Source organism: Musca autumnalis, unplaced genomic scaffold (assembly GCF_047663935.1).
Source record: "Musca autumnalis isolate F117 unplaced genomic scaffold, ASM4766393v1 scaffold_2, whole genome shotgun sequence".
NCBI classification, from domain to species: domain Eukaryota; kingdom Metazoa; phylum Arthropoda; class Insecta; order Diptera; family Muscidae; genus Musca; species Musca autumnalis.
Window position 1 is genome coordinate 55,977,539 of NW_027411755.1, and position 25,196 is coordinate 56,002,734.

A 25,196-nucleotide genomic window follows, 5' to 3' on the forward strand; every position below is an offset into this window, starting at 1 on the left:
AAAATTCTCAAAATACCTGAAATCGTTCGGTAACGTTATATGGGGGCTATTCCAAAACATGGACCTATGTCCACTAGTTATATAAGTTTATTGACATTTAAGAACCCTAAATGTCAAATTATAGCTATATCGGTCTGAAAATGTAGATAAAAACGTCAAAATGTCGTAAATCGGGGGTACCGTTATATGGGGGCTATACCAACACGTGGACCTAGGTCCCCAATTTTTGTTATATAAGTTTAGTTACACTTAAGAACTTCAAATGTCAAATTATAGCTTCATCGGTCTGAAAATGTAGCTAAAAACCGTTATATGGGGGCTTTACCAAAACGTGGACCTATGTCCGCAACTTTTGTTATATAAGTTTATTGATACTTAAGAACCCTAAATGTCAAATTATAGCTAAATCGGTCTGAAAATGTAGCTAAAACCGTCAAAATACCGTAAATCGGGGGTACCGTTATATGGGGGCTATAACAAAACGTGGAACTATGTCCACAACTTTTGTTATATAAGTTTATTGACATTTAAGAACCCTAAATGTCAACTTATAGCTACATCGGTCTGAAAATGTAGCTAAAAACGTCAAAATACCGTAAATCGGGGGTTACCGTTATATGGGGGCTATACCAAAATGTGGACCTATGTTCACAAATCTTGTTATATAAGTTTATTGACACTTAAGAACCCTAAATGTCAAATTATAGCTAAATCGGTCTGAAAATGTAGCTACAAACGTCAAAATACCGCAAATCGGGGGGTACCGTTATATGGGGGCTATACCAAAACTTGGACCTATGTCCACAACTTTTGTTATATAAGTTTATTAACACTTAAGAACCCTAAATGTCAAATTATAGCTACATCGGTCTGATAATGTAGCTAAAAACGTCAAAATACCGTATATCTGGGGGTACCGTTATATGGGGGCTATACCAAAACGTGGACCTATGTCCACAACTTTTGTTATATAAGTTTATTGATACTTAAGAACCCTAAATGTTAAATTATAGCTAAATCAGTCTAAAAATGTAGCTAAAAACGTCGAAATACCGCAAATCGGGGGGTACCGTTATATGGGGGCTATACCAAAACGTGGACCTATGTCCACAAGTTTTGTTATATATGTTTATTTATAGTTAAGAACCCTAAATGTCAAATTATAGCCAAATCGGTCTGAAAATGTAGCTAAAAACGTCAAAATACCGTAAATCGGGGGGTACCGTTATATGGGGGCTATACCAAAACGTGGACCGATATAGCCCATCATCGAACTTGACCTGCCTGCAAACAAAAGACGCATTTTCCCAAAATTTCAGCGTCCTATCTCCATTTTTGTGGATGCTAGAGTGATTACCACAGACGGACTGACGGACGGACGTGCTCAGATCGACTTAGAATTTTACCCTGATCAAGAATATATATATACTTTATAGGGTCGCAAATGAGTATTTCAATGCGTTACAAACGGAAAAACAAACTTAATATACCCTCCATACTATGGTGGAGGGTATAACAATGTAACACATGAATATTTCGTAAATTTGTCCTCAGTTTAGAGTATATTGGGATTGTTATTATATCCAACACCACAGTATTGGAATTATAAGTTTGTTTTGTCTAAAATTCATGTAACACCTCATAATAATCGCCGTAGACCGTTGTGGAAGCTACCAATAATTTTGGGTGATGAACGGATAGGATTTCATCCGCCAAGTGAAATCTAATTTTCGGTAAAGTAGCTTATGTAGGGAACAAATAGGGATGGCCCAAAGTTCGGCCGGTCTGAACTTTTTATACCCTCCCCAACGATTGGTATTGAAGTAAAATGGATCAATTAGTTTCCTTTTGTTTGCGAAAGTACTAAGCTCTTCGGTCAAGTTACAGTTCATTCCTAGGAGAAGTAAATTATGCTAACTGAAGGGGTTTAAGCAAGGTTTAATAACTATGAGCCACACGTGTTTTTTATCCATTTATTCCGAAAATCTAAATACGTAAAATCGTCCAAATGCTGAAAATCTTGCGGTACCTTTCTATGGGGGTAATATCGAAGTGCGGACAAATTTCTGATGGACAATTGATAATAAGGCGCTACTGTCCAAGTTATCAAGTGTGCGCAATTTTGGTCACCGGGGCAATCAAAGGCACACCTCCGGCTGCTTTTAACGTGCTCCTAAATCGTATATTTAATATATAGCTTGATAATTTAATACATATGTTAATAAATATTACTCCTAGGACGGTTGGTATTGAAATTGGGCTATATCAACCCAAATTTTGATATAGTCCCCACATAATGGTAACTCCGTTTTGATTTTCGTTATTTTGAAGGTTTTAGTTACATTATCTCACAGAAATGGCAAAATTTGTTATCTAGTCTTCTTTCGAGCTACAAAAAAATCCCTCCGAAATTGGTCGGCATAGGACCACGTTTTGATATAGCCTCCAATTTTCGGCGTTCTGAATGTTTTAGCAATGTTATCTCACCGAAATGGCTGAAATTTTATATTTAGTCTCCTTTGGGACTACAAAACTTTTCCCCAGAAATTTGGCAGTATATGTCCTCGTGTTGATACAGCCCCCATATAACGGAATCTTCCGGTTTTCGATATTTTCAAGGTGTTAGCCACATTATCTTTCCAAAATTTCTGAAGTTAGTATCTATTCTTCTTTGCGGCCACATAGCTTTCCCCCAGAATGTTTCAGCATAGGTCCACGTTTTGATATAATCCGCATGTAGCGGTATCTCCCGATTTTCGGTATTTTGAAAGTTTCAACCACATTATCATCCCAAAATAGATAAAAATTTTTTAGTCTTATTTGCGATCACAAAACTTTTCCCCAAACATTTGTCAGTATAGGGCAACGTTTTAACTTAGCCCCGTAGAACGGTACCTCCCGATTTCCGCTACTTTGAAGATCTTAGCCTAATTATCTTACCGAAATGTCTGAAATTTGTTATTTAGTATTCTTTGGGGCTATAAAATTTTCTCCCAGATATTTGTCAGCATAGGGTCCTCGTTTTGATATAGCCCCCATGAACGGTACCTCCCGATTTTCGGTATGTATGTCAATATATAGTCTTCCTGCAGAGAATAGATAGATCCTCGTGTTGATATAGTCCCTATAGAAAGGTACCTCCAGATTTTCGGAATTTGGAAGGTTTTAGCCACATAATCCTATCGAAATTATTGAGATTTTGCATTTAGTGTTTGATATGGGTATAAACATGCCAACAGAGAATTATGGGTACATTCTGGTTTAAATGTCGCCCCCCATAGAAGAGGTATTGCAGGTATTGTGGGTTTTCACACTGAAAAGTACTCCCATACCGCTCGATGTGAAGCCTTTTAAATTATTAGTCTGCCGTTGTGAAAGTAACTTGGTATTTCGGATTCTTAATGAGAAGCTCCACAGAGAAAATGATCAATATAAGTTGATATTTTGGTATATACCCAATATGGAGGTTTCACCAGATTTTACATACATATGTAGAAGGGTGTACACTAGGGCGACCCAAACAAAAAAATGGGAACTCCTTCCCCCTATGTATACCCTCAGCATTTATGCTAACGAGGCAAAATGTTTCAGACAAATTGGAGTTGATTTAACCATGTCCGTCCGTCTGTCTGTCTGGCTGGAGTGCACGATAACTCTCCAATAGATCAACCGATTTGACCCAAAATTAGGCTTTCGTAATATTTTGTCCAAACTTAGTTTAAGTTCGAAGATGGGCTAGATCGGTCCACTCCTTCCGGTACCTCCCCCACAAAAGTTCGGAAATGTTAGGAAAATTTGTGCACACCCTAACTCATGAAGGGAGGAACCGATTTGATCAATACTTTGCACATCGTGAAATATCTACCAGACTGCTTCGGGTACCTCCCACACAAAATTTTGGATCAGTTCAGTTTAGAACCTGCTCTCGAATCGGTACAAGTTTCAACCGGGACAAGTCCATACTTCCTGAGAAAAAAGCCTGAAAGTTGCAAAAAACCCTAACCCTCGAACTGATCTGCCGATTCGGCCCAAAATTTGGCCTTCGTAATATTTTGTCCAAACTTAGTTTAAGTTCGAAGAAAATTCATATCGGTCCACTCCTTCAGGTACCTCCCCCACAAAAAATGTTCGGAAAATTGTGCGCACGATAACTGGTGAGGTGACCGATTTGATCCATACTTTACACATCCAAATATATCTACCAGATATAGATCAGTTTCGAAATGGGCTTTATTTGTCCACTATTTCGGGTACCTATCACACAAAATTTCCGATAAATTCACTTTAAGACCTGCTTCCGAATCACTTTGTTTTTTGTTGAAGCAACTTGCGTTCGCTGCCTCAATTAAGACGGTAAAAGTTTTTTAGGGGCAAGTTCATACTTTTTGAGAAAACAGCTTGAAAGTTGCAACGAGGCAACTTATGCTAACGAGGCAAAATGTTTCAGACAAATTGGAGTTGATTTAACCATGTCAGTCCGTCTGTCTGTCTGGCTGGAGTGCACGATAACTCTCGAATTGATCAACCGATTTGATCCAAAATTTGGCCTTCTTCATATTTTGTCCATAGTTCAGTTCGAAGATGTGCAATACCGGTCCACAGCTTCAGGTACTTCCCACAATATTTAAAAATATCACTAAAATGGTATGCCGATGTCTCTTAAACTGGTCAACCAAATGGACCAAATTGTTTGGATTTCCTAACATTTTGTCCAAATTTACTTAAACTTCTAAAATGGCCCATATCGGTCCTCTCCTAAAGATCTAAAATTCAATATTTGTGTCTAAGTGCAGTTTGAAAATCCTTTGGAAATGTTCGATGCTCTTCGATGTGGTCCTGTTTACAGCGATATTATGTTTTCCGTGGACAAGTCCATGCTTCCTGGAATACTGGTGCAAAAGTTATACGATGACTCACTTAAATGACTAGTGGGCGCGATATCTATCGAAGAGATATGACTCCCAAAATATGATCCACTTCTCTAATGGACTATGTCGGTGCAATCCTTTAAGTACCTCCTGCGCAACACTTTTGAACTTTAATCCTAATACACGATCTTTGTTTCCATAGTAATTTGTATGAAGTAAAAGGTGCAAAACTCCGATCTTTATGGGTCACACATTTGTTCACACCGCAAAAAATATTTACGAATGTGAGTTATTTCCCAGTTGTGATTCACGATGTAAACGTAAATTAACGTGAACGTTATACGGTATGTACAGGGATTAAAAATAACAGATCTTGTGTCTCAATTTATATACACACTGTATGGCTACGATTTTAACTCAATTCTTTATATCAGAACTTTGTTATTTTTGCATAAATTTATTGTGAAACAAAAACCTAAATTAATCCTCTGCGACAAATTAAGTTTTAATCGATTTAGTGGAGGCAGAGGATTGGTCCCTTTAGAGTGCAAAGCCTTGTATCTGACCGCCATTTCTTTGTTAACACTGTCGCTCTTGGGAATACACTTCACACTACCTTCAAAATATCAGCAATGCATTAACTCTCAAAAAAGAATTGTTAGTCATTGTCTAATCAAATTTACTTGTTTTAGATTAAAATCTTGTTTCTTTATTTCTTTTTGGTTTATATAAAATCCTTTATGCTTAATATGTTGTTTTTTTTTAAACAAATGTATTATTATATTTAATAATTTTTGCAATTTAAAAAGGATATACATATCATAATATATTTAAGCCTGCATTGTAACTATAAGACTATTGATCTTGTTGTGTAGGTTTTTTCAACAAATAAATAAACAAAAAATAAAGGTGCATTTTCACGAAAATTTCCTAAATAACGCATTTATGGTTCAATCGATTGGTCGCGCTATTGTGCAGGCATCGTCCTAATGGTAATAAACCTTGTTTGAAAGAAAGTGATATTCTTAGATTAGCGTGACAGACGAACGTAATACTTTGATAAACGAAAGAAATCTAACTGTTCCATTTTATTTCTATTCAGCTCGTGTTGTAAGGTATGTAATTTTATCCTTTCTTTTATTTATTGCTAGACAGAAATAGCAAAACGAAAGAAAAAATATTATTGCAACAGATTTCAATTTGAAATTTTCCCTAAGAGTTCAATGTACGATAGTTCAATGGCTGTGGTCACACAATAACCTACATATATTACAAATATGTGTTTTTTTTATTCTAAACAAATGCGTTATTACAAAAACAAAAAAAAAGTAATTAAAAAGCCATTAACACATTTTTTATCGTCTTTTCCAGATAATCCCATGATTATATAATTTATTCTATAATTAATATAAGCGATTTCAATAAAAAACAAAAGCAAAAAATATACACAAATAGAAATCTAATAATCATTAAGCAAATAAAAAGCATTATCAATACTCATATATATATTTAAATTTTTTTAGATTAAAACATATTTTCATTTGCTTGAAAACAGGATGAATTCCCATAAGAATATCTAAAGCCACACAAACAAAGTCAAAAAACAGTAGTAGAAAAATGTGTTGAAATCCTCACTTCAAACACCGCTTGACACTTTGTTTAAACGCTAACGAATGACACTGACAGCAACAGCAGCAGTTGATGGATTATGCCATGTCATTGATAACGTTGAAACAAAGATAAAACATTATGATATTTAATACTGGCTCCATGGCACATAGAATGTTCTCTAAGCTCCCAGGCAACCAACCAACCGAATGAACAAATAAACACCAGACCTATCGTGCGATCCGAGATTATGCATTAGATAATGATTTAAAAGTGTCAGTTGTTTGTTGACGTAACTCAACAGGGCATCTCATTTACGATGTTCTAATTGTTAAATAAAGGAATATAAATTTTATTTATATATAAGTGGATATGCGTGTTTGTGTGGATTAGAGATAAATGCCCATAGAGTATATGAAAACTGTTTCTATAAAAGTGTTAAATGGTTTAATGAAGGCAATGACTCAATGTTTTTTTTTTTTTTTTTTTTTTGTTTTTGATTCGGGCCATTAGTATAAAATTTCCAATTACAATGGGTTGATAATATTATTATTGAGGTCTTAGAGACGATAAATACATTTGGAGACAAAGGTCATAAACTCAGATGTCAGTGCACAAAACGACTTTTGTTTTATTTAAATTCACAAACAAATTTCGGACCTTAGATTTGCAGTTCCATTAGGCATTTGGATTGATTTTTTGATAGGATTTTGGATCGCTATTCCATAGGGACATAGGTTTGCTTTTCCACAATGACATCAGTTTGCTGTTCGGCACGGACTTCGGTTTTCTGGCCTTTGGATCTCTGTTTCATAAGAAAAAATGAGCTGGGATCAGCCACAGGCCAAAGTCGTCTAAAGCCTCGCTTAACTTAGCATTGATTTTTTATGGAATACCTTGAGTTCTCATCAATGCATTTGACCAAAATGAAGTCACAATGCACATCGCTAGAGTCAAAATGGGACTCAAGTGATTACTTTAATACTCTTTTATCCCATTTCGTAGTTGTGGTAGGGACAGATTTCCTTCCTTGTTGTTTACCACTTCTATCTTCAGGATGTCCTAATTGCTTGGCAGGATTCGTGAAATAAAAGGGCGATCGATTTGTGAGATTTTATTTTTCACATCATATTCAATATTTTTGTTTGTGAGCTTGTACGCCTCATCACTTTCCTACTTTATTTCACTTTCCTACTTTCCGCTTTGTTATGGGGCTGTCTGGACGTCACATAGGCCAACGTTGTCACAAAAAGCTCCAATAACAATTTTCAACATAAATCAACCTTTTGGTATGGCTCCATAAGACGGTAGCACCGATTACAGGTTTTTTGGTTTTTATCTACGTTTTCGAGCAAGATTGGGTGTACTTTGGCATAATGGTTCCCAGTAGTTAAAAACTTCTCTATTAAAAATTTTAGACATTAACTACAATTAGGTATTTGGTGTTCCACATAAAATTGTGAAAATTAATTGTTGCATATAAGTTCCGAATATTTCATTGTGGAGGGTAAACAAGGAGAGGTTGAAGCTGGTTTAGTATTTTGTTGATGAATAGTATCAGAACAATGCCAATTTCATTTGGTTACCTAGCCAGCTCCTGGCTGGAGGCAAAAAGTTCACCTTCGAAAGAGTTGGCAACCGAGTGGTTTTTTTGTCTGTTTGTTCTGCATTTGTATTTTTTCCATCATCGTACGCAATGACGGCTTCCGAAGACTAGACAACTGAATAAGTATACTCTACCTGTGTCCTGACTTCGAGAGGAAATTTCTGGCAATAGGGTCTAACCCTTGTCTGCCATTCAGATCAGCACAACTCCTTCGCCGCCTTTATCTTAAAGTGTATATATGTATGCCACTCTTTCCAGTAATGTACTGTAGATACGACAGTTGCCTACTTGGCTTGCGACGAGACCACACATTCCTCACACCATAAGTGGAAGAAGTCTTCCGCTGTCGGAGCTGTTCGTAACCAACATTTTACCAACTTTATTCATAGATTTCAATTGCCACAAATGAAGAAAAATAATGAATAATTTTGTTCCATTTGAAGAACATTATAGCTTCCTATCCTTACGTAAAGTACAACAAATTCATATTTGTTGTTAAATATAAAGCTTAGGAGAACAGCTTTGTACATATATATCAAATGATATCAAATATATTTGTACAAGTACACTCCATTGGTCCCAAAAATTAATTGAATTTGTTCTTACGAATTGGTTGTCGGGGAATTTGTTGCGCGTACATTGATATTGTCATGCTAACTCTGAATGCACTCACAATGACATGCAATCAGGATTACATTGTTGCCGTTACTACTAAACATTTTGCACTTTTAAATTAATTAATTACTAACACAAATACAGACACGCACTGATAAAATCGCAAGACTGCTGCAATCCCCTGTTAGTGACAGTGTGTTGTACACATAATATCATTATATCTCATCGTTAATGTTTACTATATCAACGTTTTGACAAAATTTTCTGTTTTACTAATTGACATGAGATTCAATTAATAATTACTGTTCGTTTTTGATTTTGTTTTTTCAAGAGTAATGAATTGATGGGGAAATAATAAAAGACAAATAGAAAATATTTTTGGAGCATTGTATCATTACATTTTATGGTTAGTTGAACCTTATAGTTATGTAACAACACATTTTGTCATATACATATGTCAAAAACTTCTGCATATTGTTGGGTTATTCTTAAATTTATATTGAAATTCAATAGATCGATATCGTGTAATTTCTTTCTATCAAAATTTCCTCTTGCACTTAAAAAATAGTTTAAATTTTACGGTTGCATTTAGGTCAAGTCAATTATTTAAACCATATAATAACGGATTTCTATTCTTAGCACTTTCAAACCCCAAAACCAAAAAATTACAATCTGGCAACGACTCACGGCGACGTGCCCAACTGTCAAAGATGGCATAATTTTCATTTCGTTTATTTCTGACATTCAGTCGTAATCAAAGGATATACGAATCTTGCCACTAAAAATAATCTGTTGGATAATCTGAGGATTTCTGAGTGAAATCGTACACTTTTTTGAGATAAGGTTTTTGATTTCCTTTACTTTTTGCTGTGGTGATGCTGCTCATCAGCAAAACATTTTAGTATATTCTCAGATTTTTTTTGACCAACGGTTCCAGACATATCCTGCCTTGAAAAAAGTCAAATTCTGTAAAAGCTATGTGCAATGAAGTATTCATCACTTCTTTAATATTGGTCCAAATAGAAAAAACTTTGTTTGTGTTTTTTGTTGTTGTTTGTTGAAACAACTTGCATTCGCTGCCTCAATTACGACGGTAAAAGTTTTTTAAGAGTCAGGTCCATACTTTTTGAGAAAGCAGCCCGAAGGGTGTAACCAACCCCTATGGCTATATTTAGTGGCTAGAGAACACGATAACTCTCGAACTGATCAACCGATTTGGTCCAAAATTTGGCCCACTGAAATGGCTAGTGGGCGCGATATCTATCAAAAAGATATGACTCCCAAAATATGATCCACTCCCATAATGGACCGACTTGGTCAATTCCTTTAAGTACCTTCTCCGCAATACTTTGAACTTTAATCCTAATTCAATTTTTTTGTCGGCAAGCTCAAATGTCCAAAAAGGGCAACAAAATTCTGAAAAGACCCAAAATACATTCGATCTGTCCGTAGATGAAATTTTAAATTCACATAGGCTGATGGTATATCTCTGTCGGCAAAGCCGATTGATACTTTTTTATTTAATTTGTATTAATCTCGGTTAATTACAAAAATTTTAAGTCCTATTTGGTAGTGTGATTCGTATTTTTCTTATTTTTTTTGAAAAATGTAATTTTTCCTCTATACCAGTATGAAACATTTGTTATTTTACCAAAAATAAATAAAAAAATACATTTTTCAACATATATTTTTTTAAAATTGAAACAAGTAAAAAAGCATTAAGTTCGGCCGGGCCGAACTTTTCATACCCTCCACCATAAAATATTCTGAACTACAATGGAATAATTACTTTTCATTCCTGTCCCCAACTTTAAGTGGGTACGTTAAAATGTCAGATAATGTTTATGTACATTTATGCTTCATTCGGGAGGCCCTTTTTTATGGTGCCTATATCTAACTATGTATGTTGACAATTTTTGGTGGGCTAGAAATTGGGAGGTACTGTTATATAGAAGTTATAATAAAATATGGACCTATGTTGACAGTTTTTGATGGGAGCCTTTAATGTCAAATAACTCCTAATTCGGTTAAAAAATTTAGCTAGAATCTTCAAAATATCGAAAATCGGTACATAACGTGGGAACTTCAAATGTCATTAACAGCTAGTTCGGAGGTATCTGGGCTATACGAAAATATGAACTTAAATGAACCGTTATATGGGGGCTATACCAAAACGTGGACCTATGTCCACAAGTTTTGTCATATAAGTTTATTGACATTTAAGAACTTTAAATGTCAAATTATAGCTACATCGGTCTGAAGATGTAGCTACAAACGTCAAAACGCCGCAAATCGGGGGTACCGTTATATGGGGGCTATACCAAAACGTGGACCTATGTCCACAAGTTTGGTTATATAAGTTTATTGACACTTAAGAACCCTAAGTGTCAAAATATAGCTAAATCAGTCTGAAAATGTAGCTAAAACTGTCAAAATACCGTAAATCGGGGGGTACCGTTATATGGGGGCTATACCGAAACGTGGACCTATGTCCACAACTTTTGTTATATAAGTTTATTGACATTTAAGAACCCTAAATGTCAAATTATAGCTACATCGGTCTGAAAATGTAGCTAAAAACGTCAAAATACCGCAAGTCGGAGGGTACCGTTATATGGGGGCTATACCAAAACGTGGACCTATGTCCACAACTTTTGTTATATAAATTTATTGACACTTAAGAACCCTAAATGTCAAATTATAGCTATATCGGTCTGAAAATGTAGCTAAAAACATCAAAACACCGTAAATCGGGGGGCACCGTTATATGGGGGCTATACCAAAACGGGGACCTATGTCCACAACTTTTGTTATATAAGTTTATTGACACTTAAGAACCCTAAATGTTAGATTATAGCTACATCGGTCTGAAAATGTAGCTAAAAACGTCAAAATACCGTAAATTGGGGGGTACCGTTATATGGGGGCTATACCAAAACGTGGACCTATGTCCACAACTTTTGTTATATAAGTTTATTGATACTTAAGAACCCTAAATGTTAAGTTATAGCTAAATCGGTCTGAAAATGTAGCTAAAAACGTCGAAATACCGCAAATCGGGGGGTACCGTTATATGGGGGCTATACCAAAACGTGGACCTATGTCCACAAGTTTGGTTATATAAGTTTATTGACACTTAAGAACCCTAAGTGTCAAAATATAGCTAAATCAGTCTGAAAATGTAGCTAAAACTGTCAAAATACCGTAAATCGGGGGGTACCGTTATATGGGGGCTATACCGAAACGTGGACCTATGTCCACAACTTTTGTTATATAAGTTTATTGACATTTAAGAACCCTAAATGTCAAATTATAGCTACATCGGTCTGAAAATGTAGCTAAAAACGTCAAAATACCGCAAATCGGAGGGTACCGTTATATGGGGGCTATACCAAAACGTGGACCTATGTCCACAACTTTTGTTATATAAGTTTATTGACACTTAAGAACCCTGAATGTCAAATTATAGCTATATCGGTCTGAAAATGTAGCTAAAAACATCAAAACACCGTAAATCGGGGGGCACCGTTATATGGGGGCTATACCAAAACGGGGACCTATGTCCACAACTTTTGTTATATAAGTTTATTGACACTTAAGAACCCCAAATGTTAAATTATAGCTACATCGGTCTGAAAATGTAGCTAAAAACGTCAAAATACCGTAAATTGGGGGGTACCGTTATATGGGGGCTATACCAAAACGTGGACCGATATATCCCATCTTCGAACTTGATCTTCCGACGGCTAAAAAAATGGTATTCCCCAATTTTCAGCGAAATCGGTCAACAAATGCGACCTGTATGTTGCGAACGGACGGACGGACGGACGGACGGACGGACATGCATAAATCGACTCAAAAAGTGATTCTATGTATATCCCTAGAAGGAACTATGGGTCTATCTCGCTTTCTTTTGTATGTTACATACAAATGCACTAACACATAATACCCCTTACCACATAGTGGTGTAGGGTATAAAAACGGGTAATGGTGTATAAATTAAGATTTTTTAAAAATGTTAATGTAATATTAGATGTTTTCAACAATTTGTAGTGTCAGTAAGAAATGGTTTTTATACCCTCCACCATTATATGGAGGGTATAATTAAATTTGTCATTCCGTTTGTAACACATCGAAATATTCATCGGAGATCCTATAATGTATATATATTCTTGATCAGGGTAAAATTCTATGTCTATGTAACCCTGCCCGTCTGTCCGTCCGTCCGTCTGTTGAAATCAAGATATAGCTCGCAATTTTTAAGATAGAGCTTTGTAATATGGTATATAAGTTTCTATTACTCCTAGGATGTTTGGTCCGCGGTCCACGTTTTGATGTAGCCCCCATAGCCTCATTGTCATACCGAAATTGCGGAAATTTTGTACTTAGTCGTCGTTCAGGGTATAAAATTGAAAGTTTTAGTCTCATTATCACACCGAAATGTCTGAAATTTGGTGCATAGTCTTCGTTGGGGGTATAAAACTTGTCGGTACAAGTCCACCCCTTAGTATAGCCCCCATAGAACGTTACCTCACGATTTTCTGTATTTTGAACGTAGTGGCCACAACAATCCACCAAAATGGCTAAAATGTTGTAGTTGGTTTTCACTTGATAAAGCCCCCATAGAATGTTACCTCCCGATTTTCGGTATATTGAAGGTTTTAGCCTCATTTTCACACCGAAATAGCTGAAATTTGGTACTTAGTCTTCGTTGGACGTATAAAATTTTCTCCCAGAAAATTATTATAGCCCCCATAGTACGGTTTCTCCCGATTTTCGTTATTTTGAAGGTTGTAGCCACAGCAACAAACCGAAAGTGCTGAAATTTGGTATTTAGTCTTTGTGCTTAGTCTTTGTTGGGGGTATAAAAGTTGTCGGTACAAGTCCACCCTTTGGTATAGCCCCCATAGAACGGTACCTTACGATTTTCGGTATTTTGACGGTAGTGGCCACAACAATCCACCAAAATGGCTAAAATGTTGTAGTTGGTTTTCACTTGATAAAGCCCCCATAGAATGTTACCTCCCGATTTTCGGTATATTGAAGGTTTTAGCCTCATTATCACAACGAAATAGCTGAAATTTGGTACTTAGTCTTCGTTGGACGTATAAAATTTTCTCCCAGAAAATTATCGGTACAGATCCATGCCTTCATATAGCTCCCATAGTACGGTTTCTCCCGATTTTCGTTATTTTGAAAGGTTGTGGCCACAGCAAAAAACCGAAAATGCTGAAATTTGGTATTTAGTCTTTGTTGGAGATAAAAGCCCTTCTGACTGAAATTCTTTCAGACGATTTTCGTAATTCTGAAGATTGTGACGTCAATATCCCACCGAAAGACTGAAATTTGTTATTTAGTCTTCTATGGAGTTATAAAATATTCCAGAAGAGAATTATCAATACAAGTCCGCGGGTTCCCATATCCCTCATAGAAGCGTACCCCCATAGAAGCGTACCTCTAAAAACTTTCCGCCAGAAATTTGTAGGTATAGATCGACGTTTTGATATATCCCCCATGGAGCGGTGCCTCCCGAAGTTCGGTATTTTGAAGGTTAGTCACATTGTTTTAGCGAATTTGCTGAAATTTGATGTATATGTAGTCTTCTTCATAAACGAAAGGAAACTAATTGTTCCATTTTACTTAAATGCAACTCGTGGTGGAAGGTATACCAACTTTGGCCTGGCCGAATATAACGCCGTTCTTTCTTGTTAATGTAGTCTTTGGTGTCGTCCATGTGTTCTTTGGAGTAGAACTTTCGGTATCGGAGTGTATTCCCGTAAATATAAATAAATTAAATCTGAACAGAATGTAACAAATATTTACAGTTTCCGTGACAAATTCCAAATTTCATAAAAATGGGCAAACTTATTTTTATTTCGAATTGCGTGACATTTTCCAAATTTCATAAAAATGGGTCAGCATTTGTGTGCTGGCCAATCAATTTCATGAAATCGGGCGAACATATATATGGGAGCTATATTCAAATCTGAAATGATATGCTAAAAATGTCACCCATTTTAAATTTCATTAAAATTCGACAAACAAAACATTTGATTGGTCCACCAAATACCTTAAATCGGGCGAAAATGTATATGGGAGCTATATCCAAATTTGAACCGATTTCAATATAACCTAGCAAACTTATTTCTGGTCCGAATTCCGTCACTTTGTCCAAATTTCATTATAATAGGTCAGACTTTGCGTGTTTGGCCCATCAATTACTTGAAATAAGGCGAACATATATAAGGGAGCTATATATATATTTATATGAACCGATATTAACCAAATTTGGCATGTCTTCAAATCATGTGTGCATATATATCAATATCTTAAACACAAATCTGTATGTGGTGGCGTAAAAGTCATGTGAAGAAACAGCGTATATATTATAATAGTGATGAGTCATCCTTATTTGATAGCAATGTTTGCAAGTAATTTTTATACCCTCCACCATAGTATGGAGGGTATATTAAGTTTGTTTTTCCGTTTGTAACGCATTGAAATACTCATTTGCGACCCTATAAAGTATATATATTCTTGATTAGGGTAAAATTCTAAGTCGATCTGAGCACGTCCGTCCGTCCGTCCGTCTGTGGTAATCACTCTAGCATCCACAAAAATGGAGATAGGACGCTGAAATTTTGGGAAAATGCGTCTTTTGTTTGCAGGCAGGTCAAGTTCGATGATGGGCTATATCGGTCCACGTTTTGGTATAGCCCCCATATAACGGTACCCCCCGATTTACGGTGTTTTGACGTTTTTAGCTACATTTTCAGACCGATTTGGCTATAATTTGACATTCAGGGTTCTTAAGTATCAATAAACATATATGACAAAACTTGTGGACATAGGTCCACGTTTTGGTATAGCCCCCATATAACGGTACCCCCCAATTTGCGGTATTTTGACGTTTTTAGCTACATTTTTAGACCGATTTAGCTATAATTTAACATTTAGGGTTCTTAAGTATCAATCAACTTATATAACAAAAGTTGTGGACATAGGTCCACGTTTTGGTATAGCCCCCATATAATGGTACCCCCAGATATACGGTATTTTGACGTTTTTAGCTACATTATCAGAACGATGTAGCTATAATTTGACATTTAGGGTTCTTAAGTGTCAATAAACTTATATAACAAAAGTTGTGGACATAGGTCCACGTTTTGGTATAACCCCCATATAACGGTACCCCCTGATTTACGGTACTTTGACGGTTTTAGCTACATTTTCAGACCGATTTAGCTATAATTTGACATTTAACGTTCTTAAGTGTCAAAAAAAATATATAACAAAACTTGTGGACATAGGTCCACGTTTTGGTATAGCCCCCATATAATGGTACCCCCAGATAAACGGTATTTTGACGTTTTTAGCTACATTATCAGAACGATGTAGCTATAATTTGACATTTAGGGTTCTTAAGTGTCAATAAACTGATATAACAAAAGTTGTGGACATAGGTCCACGTTTTGGTATAGCCCCCATATAACGGTACCCCCCGATTTACGGTATTTTGACGTTTTTAGCTACATTTTCAAACCGATGAAGCTATAATTTGACGTTTGAAGTTCCTTAATGTCAATAAACTTAAGTGACAAAACTTGTGGACATAGGTCCACGTTTTGGTATAGCCCCCATATAACGGTACCCCCCGATTTACGGTATTTTGACGTTTTTAGCTACATTTTCAGACCAATATAGCTATAATTTGACATTTAGGGTTCTTAAGTGTAACTAAACTTATATAACAAAAGTTGTGGACCTAGGTCCACGTGCTGGTATAGCCCCCATATAACGATACCGCCGATTTACGACATTTTGACGTTTTTATCTACATTTTCAGAGCGATTTAGCTATCAATTGACATTTAGGGTTCTTAAATGTCAATAAACTTATATAACTAGTGGACATAGGTCCATGCTTTGGATTAGCCCCCATATAACGTTACCGCCCGATTTCAGGTATTTTAAGAATTTTACCAACAAGTTTTAAACGAATTATCTGTAATTTGAACATTTGACATTTGAAATTCTTAGTAGTCACCACACCTATCCACCAAAAATTGTCAAGAAAGCCCCCATATAACGGTACCTCCCGATTTTCAGTAATTTGATGATTTTAGCTACAATATTAAACCGAACTAGCAGTAATTTGACATTTGAAGTTCTTAGTGGTCACAACACCTCCCCATCAAAAATTGTCAACATAGGTCCATGTTCGGATATAGCTCCCATGTAACGGTACCTCCCAATTTTCAGTAATTTGGCCATTTCAGCAACAATTTTTAACAGAACTAACTGTAATTTGACATTTGAAGGTTGTAGTGGTCACCACTCATCTGCATCAACAATTTTCAACATAGCCCCAATAGCCCCGATTTTCGGTCCTTTGAGGATTTTACTTCAAATGCTTAACCGAACGTAGGTCCATGTTTTTTAATAGCCCCAAAACAAACCTCCCGATTTTCCGTACCTTAGCTTTATTTTTGGACGAACTTTCTGTAATTTGAAATTTAAAAGTCAACAAAATGTCTGCAACAAAAATTGTTCATTTAAGTTCATATTTTCGTATAGCCCAGACACCTCCGAACTAGCTGTTAATGACATTTGAAGTTCCCACGTTATGTACCGATTTTCGATATTTTGAGGATTCTAGCTGAATTTTTTAACCGAATTAGGAGTTATTTGACATTAAAGGCTCCCATCAAAAACTCTCAACATAGACCCATGTTTTATTATAACCCCTATATAACAGTACCTCCCAATTTCTAGCCCACCAAAAATTGTCAACAGTTAGATATAGGCACCATAAAAAAGGGCCTCCCGAATGAAGCATTTTATGTACATTATGTGACATTTTAACGTACTCACTTAAAGTTGGGGACAGGAATGAATATTTTATGGTGGAGGGTATGAAAAGTTCGGCCCGGCCGAACTTAATGCTTTTTTACTTGTTTCAATTGCTTTTATGCAAACTGAAAATTTAATAGATTTCTTAATTTCGTAGAAAATGCTACATAAAATAAATCCCTTCACTTGAAAGTTTGAAAATTAAGTGTTAATTATGTTTAACAACTCAACTTGAGATTTCTAGTGAATAATGCTTATATAAGCTGAAGGAGAGAACAAGTATGTAAGAATTGATGTTAAGTGAACATAAAAACATGATGGAATTTTATTAAATAACATTGAACAATGGTTGTAAAACGAAAGTTCTGAAATACATAAAAGCAAATGGTTTGTAATCTGAATTAAAAGCAGTCAATTTTATACAAGTAAAATAACGACAATATGTTTTCTTTTTGTTTCGAAAGTTCCACAATTTTAGGTGGATATATTTTTTGACCACTGAGAACCCCAAATACCTAATTGTAACTAATTCGGTCGGCTAAAAACTTGAAAATACTTGAAATTGGGCGTTATCGTTATAAGGGAGCTATGTTACAACGTGGGCCTATGTCCACAAATGTTGACCACTGGGAAACATACATGCCAAATCTTACCCGATAATGAAACGTGGACCTATGTGCTCAACTTTTGCTTGAGAAGTTTTTGAACCCGAAATTCCAAATAACGGTTGAACACTGAGAACCCTAAGTGCCAAATTACCGCCAAAATCGCCAAAAATATTCATAACTTCCATATACTTGAAATTGGGCGGTACCGTTATATAAGGCTTTACCAAAACGTGTGGCTTTACCGACCCATTTTCGGCAGCTTCCACCTTCAGCGCACGGACATTTAGGGTCATTTCGTAAAATTCTTCACTCGAACAATTCCTGATTTTCTTCTCGTTGTAACCCACATATATCGGTATTGCGAAATTGGACTAAGTCATCACGCTGTGTCATGTCTAAGCTGCTATCAAAAGCAATCACGAAGTCGGCAACGTCCCCTATATTGGTCACTGCGAACTCGAAACTTTTTGATATGTCACCCATGTTTATCGTTTGGTAGACTTTCCCTCACCTGTGGAAGTCCGCAATTTGACTTCAATTAGCGGCAGTACTTTCCCTTTTACCAAGTCTGGTGTAATTATGGACTTTGATGCACCAGTGTCCAATGTCAGTGTACGCATTACACCATTAATGAAGCCTTTAACCGTTAAGTTGTAATTATCCTCCTGAACCACCGCTATGGAGATTGTTGGGACATCGTCGATTGTTACCACTTCCTGCACGACTGGACGAGTTCGATTTATTCTTAAATTTGATTGATTAGATGGATGTGTGATCACCTCGTTACTTCTGTTTGATGGCGGTGGCGTCGGTGATCGAGAACGTTTGCACTTTGCTGTATCGACTTACTTCGTTTCACATCGTGTCTTATTCTTCGGCTTCTTGTTCCACAATTGGCCATCGCTTTCTGAAGACGGTGAAGCGGATCTAATCCTTTTTCGATCTGACCTGCATGTGCTTCTCTTTCTTCTGTTTCCTTGTTTCACCTCGCATATAGCCTAAGGATCCCTTCACCAGGTTGACAACGGTCTGTGGATTGTTGTCCTCAATTTCTAGCCTCCGCGCGTTGTAGACTTGAGAATTCGCAATTATCCTCGTGGTTTCTCGGAAAATTTGTGCGCACAATAACTTTTGAAGGGAGTAACCGATTTGTTTCAATGTTTGCACATCGTGAAATTTCTACCAAACTTAGATGAGATTATAATATGGACTCAATCGGTCCACGACTTCGGGTACCTCCCACAAAAATTTCGGAAAAGTTCAGTTTAGGACCTGCTCTCGAATCGTTTTGATTTTTGTTGTAACATCTTGTATTCGGCGGTACAAGTTTCATCAGGGGCAAAACCCTACTTCCTGAGAAAATAGCCTGAAAGGTTCAAAAAACCCATATGACACCGTGTGTAGTGGTTGGCGCATAACTCTCAAACAGATCTGCCGATTCGATCCAAAATTTGGGCTTCATAATATGTTGTCCAAACTTAGTTTAAGTTCGAAGATAAGCCATATCGGTTCACTCCTTCAGGTACTCCCCCACAAAAGTTCAAAAATGTTCGGAAAAATTGTGCGCACGATAACTCTTGAAGGTACGGACCGATTTGGTCCATACTACCATACGCATCCTAATATATCTACCAGATATAGATCAGGTTTGAATATAGACTATATTTGTCCATTCCTTCGGGTACCTCCCACACAAAATTCCAGATAAGTTCACTTTAAGACCTGCTCTCAAATTTCTTTAATTTCTGTTGAAGCAACTTGCAATCTCTGTCGCAATTACAACGGTAAAAGTTTTTTCAGTGGCAAGTCCATACATCTTTGGAAAACAGGCCGAAAGTTGTAAAAAAACCCCTATGGCACCGTATTGTAGTAATTTCTGTTGAAGCAACTTGCAATCTCTGTCGCAATTACAACGGTAAAAGTTTTTTCAGTGGCAAGTCCATACATCTTTGGAAAACAGGCCGAAAGTTGTAAAAAAACCCCTATGGCACCGTATGTAGTAGTTGGAGAGCGCAATAACTCTGGAACTGATAGACCGATTTGGCCATTCGGTCTTGCCATTCGTCATATTTTGTCCAAACATAATTTAACATCTCAAATGGCCCATATCGGTCCACTCTTTAGGGTAACTCCCCCACAAAAGTTCAACATTTGTGTCCATGTGCAGATCTGTTCGGAGATACTGGTCCAACAGGTGGGCGCGATATATATCTAAAAGATATGACTCTCAAAATAAGACCCACCGCAAAACTTTTGAACTTTAATCCTAATCAACATTTTTGTCGTCAAGTTAAAATGTCCAAAAAATTCTGAAAAGACCCTAAATACATTCGATCTGTCCGTAAATGAAAGTTGCAATTCACATAGGCTGAGGCTATATCTCTGTCGGCAAAGCCAACTGATACTTTATTACTTGTTTCGTTTTATTTGTACCTATAATTGTTATAGAAATCTTATAAAAGAACGCTTTAATATTTATTCCAAAATAAATTTTGTTACGAGCAATTCGATATTTTCTTAGATAACTTTTGTGTACATAAAATTTCATAAATTTTCACATGAGTTAATAACAAATAATATTCAATATATTATGATAGCAGAGTATTGAAAATATTTACATTAGTTTTGCATACTTTGGCACATAAATATGGTATTGAAAGTAATTTTTGAAAAAAAAAACTTTACACAATGCACTTCTTAACAACCAACCCACAAAAGGATAAGGAACATTTAAAATTTTTTTATACTTTTTAAAGAATAAAAATGCACACAGTAGAAGACGCATGCAAATATTTATATGTATCTTTTTGCATACATATTTTAAAGAAGAAAGTGTAAGGCATTTATGTATGTAAAATACATTGAATTTAAAGACATTCATACGAGGGCAGTTCCGAAACTTCTTAGCCTAGCACAAAAAGCGCGGTATAAACAGAAAAAACTTAAGTGTTTTGGAAACTTCCATCTCTGTTATGAACACATGTTAAATTTTGTTTCGATCTGGCAACTCCTTCATATAGAAACAGGTGTTCAAAAAAGACGCATCCGCAATTTTTTTTTTTACAATGGAAAAATTAGAAATGTCTGCTGTCATTAAATATTTATATAAAAAAGGTTCATCGGGACAAGAAATTCATAATGATATGGTGAATGTGTTAGGTGAAAGTGCTCCTTCATATGCAACAGTAAAAAATTGGGTTGCTGAATTTAAACGTGGTCGTACAAGCATTAAAGTTGAACCACGTAGTGGACGTCCAAAAAAGCAACAACAACAGAACAGCCAAAGTGCATTATATGGTATTAAATGATCGACGAATAAAAGTGCGTGAAATTGCTAATATCATGGGCATCTCAAATGATCGAGTCTATTTAATTTTGCATGAAGAACTACAGATGAAAAAGCTTTCTGCAAGATGGGTGCCGCATTTGTTAACAGTCGATCAAAAACGCATAAGAATGAACATTTCTCAAGCTTGTTTGGATCGTTTTAAGCGAAATAAAATGGATTTTAAGCGTCTTTTCATAACTGTTGATGAGACATGGATCCACCACTATACTCCAGAGACAAAAGAACAATCTAAACAATGGACAGAAGCTGGAGGAAGTGCACCAAAGAAGGCAAAAACAATTCAATCGGCTGGTAAGGTTTGGCAACGGTTTTTTGGGACTTCAAAGGTATTTTATTGATTGACTATTAATAAAATGGTAAAACAATAAATTCAGAGTACTATTGCAACCTTTTGGATCAATTAAATGTAAAAATTCAAGAAAAAACGTCCTGGCTTACAACACAAAAAGCAATTTTTCATCAAGACAACGCACCAGCGCACAAGAGTGTTTTAACAATGGCTAAAATCAACGAATTAAAGTACGAGTTGCTTGACCACCCACCTTATTCTCCTGATTTAGCCCCCAGTGACTTTTACTTGTTCCCAAATCTAAAAAAATGCCTTGCTGGCAAGCGTTTTACTTCAAATGAAGATGCAATTACAGGTGTAAACCACTATTTTGAAGACCTTGAGGAAAACTATTTTAATCAAGGGATATAATTGCTAGAAAAGCGTTGGACTAAGTGTATTGAAGTTTCAGGAGATTATATTGAAAAATAAAAATATTTTTGAAAAACTAACTATTCTCTTTCATTGATAGGCTAAGAAGTTTCCGAACCCCCCTCGTACTTATTCCAAAATAAATTTTGTTACGAGCAATTCGATATTTTCTTAGATAACTTTTGTGTACTTAAAATTTCATAAATTTTCACATGAGTTAATGCAAATAATATTCAGTACATTATGATAGCAGAGTATTAAAAATATTTACATTAGTTTTGCATACTTTGGCACAAAAATATAGTATTAAAAGCATTTTGTTGAAGAAAAAACTTTACACAATATACTTCTTAACGAACACCAACCAATAAAATGATAAGGAACATTTACATTTTTTTTACTTTTTAAAGAATAACAAGTAAAAAAGCATTAAGTTCGGCCGGGCCGAACTTTTCATACCCTCCACCATAAAATATTCATTCCTGTCCCCAACTTTAAGTGAGTACGTTAAAATGCCAGATAATGTACATAAAATGCTTCATTCGGGAGACCCTTTTTTATGGTGCCTATATCTAACTGTTGACAATTTTTGGTGGGCTAGAAATTGGGAGGTACTGTTATATAGGGGTTATAATAAAACATGGGCCTATGTTGACAGTTTCTGATGGGAGCCTTTAATGTCAAATAACTCCTAATTCGGTTAAAAAATTTAGCTAGAATCCTCAAAATATCGAAAATCGGTACATAACGTGGGAACTTCAAATGTCATTAACAGCTAGTTCGGAGGTATCTGGGCTAAACGAAAATATAAACTTAAATGAACAATTTTTGTTGCAGAATTTTTGTTGACTTTTAAATTTCAAATTACAGAAAGTTTGTCCAAAAAATAAAGCTAAGGTACGGAAAATCGGGGGCTATACAAAAACATGGACCTACTTTCGGTTAAACATTTTAAGTAAAATCCTCAAAGTACCGAAAATCGGGAAGTATCGTTATACTGGGGCTATGTTGAAAATTGTTGATGCAGATGTGTGGTGACCACTACAACCTTGAAATGTCAAATTACAGTTAGTTCTGTTAAAAATTGTAGCTAAAATAGCCAAATTACTGAAAATTGGGAGGTACCGTTACATGGGAGCTATATCCGAACATGGACCTATGTTGACAATTTTTGATGGAGAGGTGTTTTGACCACTAAGAACTTCAAATGTCAAATTACTGCTAGTTCGGTTTAATATTGTAGCTAAAATCATCAAATTACTGAAAATCGGGAGGTACCGTTATATGGGGGCTTTATCAATACATCGACCTTTCTTGACAATTTTTGGTGGAGAGGTGTGGTGACCTCTAAGAATTTCAAATGTCAAATGTTCAAATTACAGATAATTCGGTTAAAATTTGTTGGTAAAATTCTCAAAATACCAAAAATCGGGAGGAACCGTTATATGGGGCTATACCAAAACATGGACCTATATTCATAATTTTTTCGAATATGAGTTTTTTGGTCACTAAGAACCCTAAATATCAAATTATAGCAAATTCGGTCTAGAAATGTGACTTAAAACGTCAAAATTCCTGAAATCGGGCGGTAACGTTATATGGGGGCTATTCCAAAATATGGAAAATGTAGCTAAAAACGTCAAAATACCGTAAATCGGGGGTCCCGTTATATGGGGGCTATACCAAAACGTAGACCTATGTGCACAACTGTTTTATATAAGTTTGTTGACACTTAAGAACCCTAAATGTCAAATTATAGCTACATCGGTCTGAAAATGTAGCTAAAAACGTCAAAATACCGTAAATCAGGGGGTACCGTTATATGGGGGCAATACCAAAACGTGGACCTATGTCCACAAGTTTTGTTATATAAGTTTATTGGCACTAAAGAACCCTAAATGTCAAATTATAGCTAAATCGGTCTGAAAATGTAGCTAAAAGCGTCAAAATACCGTAAATCGGGGGGTACCGTTATATGGGGGCTATACCAAAACGTAGACCTATGTGGACGATGTTTGGTGGAGATATTTCATGACCACTGAGAACCTCAAATGGCAAATTACAGCTAGTTCGATTAAAAATTGTAGCTAAAATTCTCAAAATACCGAAAATCGGGAGGTACCGATATATGGGGGCTATACCAAAACATGGACCTATATTGACGATGTTTCGTGGAGATTTTTCATGACTACTGAGAACCTCACATGTCAAATTGCAGATAGTTCGGTTAAAAATTGTGGCTAAAATTCTCAAAATACCGAAAATCGGGAGGTACCGTTATATGGGGACTATAACAAAACATGGACCTATGCCCATATCCTTTAGAATATAAGTTTGTTGATCACTAGGAACTCTAAGTGCCAAATTATAGCTAATTCGGTCTGCAAATGTGGCGAAGGACGTCAAAATACCTCAAATCCGGAGGTACCGTTATATGGGGGCTATACCAAAGAGTGGACCGATATAGCCCATCTTCGAACTTGACCTGCCTATGGTAAAAAGAGCCTCGGGTGCAAAATTTCAGCACTCTATCTCAATTATTGCGGACGCTAGAGTGATTACAACAGACGGACAGACGGACAGACAGACGGACAGACGGACAGACGGACATGGCTAGATCGTCTTAGAATTTTATCCTGATCAAGAATATATATACTTTATAGGGTCGCAAATGATTAGTTCGATGTGTTACAAACGGAATGACAAACTTAATATACCCTCCATACTATGGTGGAGGGTATAAAAATGCACACAGTAGAAGACGCATGTAAATATTTATATGTATATTTATGCATACATATTTTAAAAAAGAAAGTGTAAGGTACATGGAAGAACAATACATATCGCCACCATAAATGCCCGATAAAAGTCAAAATTAGTTTTTTTTTGATTGAATAAGACTAAATACATGCTCTTGCAACATTTCAAGCTTCTACGTTAAAAATAAGAAAAGGTATTTCGGAAAATAGGATAACATTGCAAATTTTGTT